At 37.4% G+C, this 4,581-nt stretch overlaps 1 non-coding gene across 1 annotated transcript; it reads right to left on the bottom strand.

The window, feature by feature from the left end:
- Nucleotides 1-3,678: 3,678 nt before the first annotated feature.
- LOC111722171 lies at nt 3,679-3,787 on the bottom strand. Its single transcript, XR_002771091.1, has one exon. It is a non-coding gene; the product is annotated as a U6 spliceosomal RNA (small nuclear RNA).
- Between the last annotated feature and the right edge of the window lie 794 nt (nt 3,788-4,581).

Here is a 4,581-nt window from a genome sequence, read left to right as displayed (position 1 = left end):
AATGTGCTTTCTTTGATGCTCAGAGAGGTCTACACTTGGAGGGCTCCCCCATGCACACCAGGCCTCCAAGGCTTTGTCTGCTTCTGATTATGAACTTAATTGTGGATAAAGTTCATTTTGAAATTAATGAGCTTGACTGTTTTCTTAATCTTGTAATATACCCACTGCTTTCTTGATCTCTCCTTCATTTCTTGGGAAATTTTCCTGTTGGGTGTGCCAGATAAGTCCCTGTGTGGCTCCCTTTTCTCATAAGTTTCTTGCTGTGAACACATTTCTGTATTTGCTTCTGGAGTCACTATCTGAAGCTATAGACTATCCAAGAAGGAAAATACATTTAATGAAATGAGTATGACTCAAATTTATGAGGCAGTGTTTTAGTAAGTGGGTAACATAGCTTTCCCATGTAGGAGGTCCCCCTAGCATGAGTCGGCAGAAAGGCAGAATGATTGGTGAATGTCACAGAAAAAAAAAAAATGGAAAAGAAAAGAAAAGAAAAGCACAGTAGGAAGCCAATCAAGATGAATAGAAGGGAGGATATTTGAGAGCAAAAAGAAACTGTACTGAGCTTTTGTAAAGGCAAATCAATGCAAATAGGTAAGTGTAGACATGTGGACTAAGTACAAAATTTTAGAAAAGTAACCAGTAGTAAGAAGATAGAAAAGAGAAGTTGAATATGATGTTTTTAAGGTTGATTTATAATTGCTAGTAATAGACAATCATAAAAAGATCACCGAAGAGCGGCGCCTGTGGCTCAAATGGGTAGGGCGCTGGCCCCATATACCGGAGGTGGTGGGTTCAAACCCACCTCGGCCAAAAACTGCAAAAAAAAAAAAAAAAAATCACAGAAAACATGAGGGTATATGACAGAGACACATGAAAAATAAGCAATTTAAATGACAAGTCAAGGTTAGTAGGTTTCCTCCATTTGAGATACTTATTATCCTAAGTCAAAAAACTATGTGCCCTGAAATCTCTTTTCATTTGAGATTTCTTAAATAGATCCTTATCATAAGCTTTGCTGGTTGGTATAAAAAAGAAAATTATATGGAACAAAAATGTTGCATGGTTATGGTGTTTAAAATAAAATGTCTAAAAAACATGAAGACTAATTCTCCAAAGATAGTCAGGAAAGACTGAGTGCTGTTATATTGATTTTGCTTGGGGTTGATTTTCTGGAAGAGGAGGGGAAAGGGGTGCCAAAAACATGTTAAAGAAAGAACAATCCAATATCAAAGATTTGCAGAATTTATGACTAACTGGAAATAAGGGAAGCAAGAGAAGGAAGAAAAATGGTATATATGTGGTGGGAATGCTGGAAAAATTTTAATTTATCTTGGAACTATTTTTTATTAAGTATGACAATGGTGGTGTAGAAGAGTATCATTCTTTGGAGAAGTATACTGAAGGGCTTATGGGTAAATCACCATGATGTTTACAACTTGCTTTTAGATGGTTCAGCTGAAAAAAAGAAAAAAGAAATTAATAAAGGAGGAAATAAAGAAAAGTGTACATGTTGTCTTAATATGTTTGGGCTGCTATAACAAAAATACCATAAATCAGGTTACTTACAAGCAATAAATAGTTATTTCACACAATTCTGAAGGCCAAGAAGTTCAAGATCTATGTTTTGGCAGATTTGACATCTGGTGACCCATTCTTCATAAATAGTGACTTCTTGCTCTGTTGTCCTACAGTGAAAGGACAGGCAGGTCTCTGTGGTCTCTTTTATAAGGACATCAATTCCATTAATGAGGGCATCTCCCAAAGGGTCCATCTCCTATCACAGTGGCAATTAGTTTTCAATATATGAATTTTGGGTAGACACAAATATTCCAACAGTAGCAGCAGTATATATTGTGATAAAGCAAATGTGGCAATTAAAAAAAAAAAGTTATTTCACCAAAATAAGAAGTTTACGAGCAAGAGGGAGTGAAATCATACACGAAAGGCAATAGAAACCAAGCAATTTCTAAATAAGGGGAGTCACTAGTCATGATTTGTAAATATGGAGAAAGGGTTGTTGAGAAATATGCCCCAGTCCGAGAACCACAGGTCCTTAACCTTTTATTTTCATTTTTATTTCTTGGCCAGGGCTGGGATTGAACCCATCACCTCTGGCATATGGGGTTGGCACCCTATTCCTTGAGCCACAGGCACTGCCCCCAATCCCTTAACATTTTTGGCCTCATTTTATCTCTAACTATAAAATGACCTTGAGTAAGTCATCTAAACTCTGAGTCTAGTTTGCAATCTATGAAACAAGAGATTGGGTTATTTTCATCCAATTTCCCCTTCCTTTTTTTTTTTTAGACCAGTAAAAAAATTTTTTAGGAGTTTTTATATAAAAAATAGAAAAAAGCTGGTGGGACTGCAAACTAATACAACCTTTTTGGAAGGAAGTATGGAGAACTCTCAAAGAACTCAAGCTAGACCTCCCATTTGATCCTGTAATCCCATTACTGGGCATCTACCCAGAAGGAAAAAAAATCCTTTTATCATAAGGACACTTGCACCACACTGTTTATCACAGCTCAATTTACAATTGCCAAAATGTGGAAACAGCCTAAATGCCCCCCAACCCAGGAATGGATTAACAAGCTCAAGCTGTGGTATGTGTATACCATGGAATACTATTCAGCCATTAAAAAGGGAGACTTTATAGCCTTTATATTAACCTGGATGGAAGTAGAACACATTATTCTTAATAAAGCATCACAAGAATGGAGAAGCATGAATCCTATGTATTCAATTTTGATATGAAGACAATTAATGATAATAAATGACATGGTGGAAGGTGGGGGAAGGGGAGAGCAGAGAGAAAGAGGAGGACGGAAGTGGGAGAAGGAAGGGCAGAGAGAGGGAAGGAGGAAGGAGGGTGGGGTCTCGGTGTGTGATATACCTTTGTGGGGCAAAGCACAGTTGTAAGAAGTACTATACCTAACAAATGCAATCAGTGTAACCTGGTATCTTGTACCCTCAATGAATCCACAACAATAAAGAAAAAAAAGCAATCTCTAACAAGGTCAAGGGCAAGGATATGCTTATTTCTAGGTGATTATGTATAAAAGGACCCAACGTTTATAGACTTTCCTTGTAGACCAACTTAACTTGGAGTCAAGGCATGCTACTATTCTAGAAATGATATGCTAGCCAAGGTGAAAGAAATATCCCCACCTTCTCTAGGCCTTCCCTTTCTAAACTTATTATACCAGTAATAAGTGCTTCTGATGAAATGCTAATGATACATGTAGCCCAGTTCCACCTCACTATTGTCATTATCATAGTCTTTGGCTACAAAGGTTGGGTCCTTTTACACATAATTACACCTAGAAATAAGCATATCCTTGCTATTGATGCTTCAATATTGCTGAAAAAACAAGATTAAGAAGTGGGTCATTTAGCAAGTATCCACTGTGTGCAAAGTTTTTCAATAAAGCTGGCTTTTTTTGTCAAAGAAAAAAAAAATAGAAAAAAGCCAAGCTTTTTCCCAGGTAAAGCAAAAGGGATTGGATGCCCAGAACCCTTCTTGACTAACCTGATCTTGCTCGTGGCTGACATCCAAGTCACATCTGGGTAGTTATCTAACATGCCAGTTTGAAAATCAATTGTTTTGCTGGTATAAAAGGCCTTTTACAGGTCTTTCATATACCGCTTCTTAAATTTGTATTTCATTTTTTAAAAATAATGGAATACTTGCTTCATGAATTTGTGTGTCATCCCTGTGCAGAAACCATGCTAATCTTCTCTGCACTGTCCCAACTTTAGTATTATGCTGCTGAAGCAAACACAGTTGTCTATAATTTAAAACATAAATTTGTAAGGCAGGCAATTCTTAAGCTTCTCGAAGAGGCCTTTCCTGATCATCCAAAAGTAGCCTTTACCACACTCTAGTTACTAGCACATCTTTTTTTTACAGCATTTATTGGTACTCGATATTATAAATTTTGTGTACTGAGTGTATACAAAATATAAGCATATTTTTCAGTTCTCCCTCCTTAAAATATACCTTGAGGGAAGTGATGCTTTAATCTAATATAGAGGCACCTGTGGCTCAAGTGGCTAAGGCACCAGCCACATACACCTAAGGTGGTGGGTTCGAATCCAGCCTGGGCCCGTCAAACAACAATGATGGCTATAACCAAAAAATAGCTGGGCGTTGTGGTGGGTGCCTGTAGTCCCAGCTACTTGGGAGGCGGAGGCAGGAGACTGGCTTGAGCCCAGGAGTTGGAGGTTGTTGTGAGCTGTGATGCCACAGTGCTCAACCCAGGGGGACAGCTTGAGGCTCTGTCTCAAAAAAAAAAAAATTTAATATAGATTAATAATTAGATGCTAGTGTCTAGGTGCTCAATATTATTTGTCACCTAAGGACTTCAAAAACATCAGTTTCCATGTGGATATTTAATTGATCCTTTATAAGGACAATTTGATCATTTTACAGGCAATTCAAAATGGAAAGCTGTTCTGCCTTTGGGATAGCATCAGGGAAGTTGGTAATATTAAGTTAGAATGGAGAAACTGAACCAGGCAATACAAAATAAGAGACTAGCAGGATTTTTCAATAGTTTTAATGCAAAGAAGTGA

The sequence above is a fragment of the Otolemur garnettii genome, unplaced genomic scaffold (assembly GCF_000181295.1).
Source record: "Otolemur garnettii isolate 467f Iridium unplaced genomic scaffold, OtoGar3 scaffold00223, whole genome shotgun sequence".
Lineage (NCBI taxonomy): Eukaryota > Metazoa > Chordata > Mammalia > Primates > Galagidae > Otolemur > Otolemur garnettii.
Note: the sequence above shows the minus strand (reverse complement) of the source record. Positions and strands in the feature narration are given on the sequence as shown.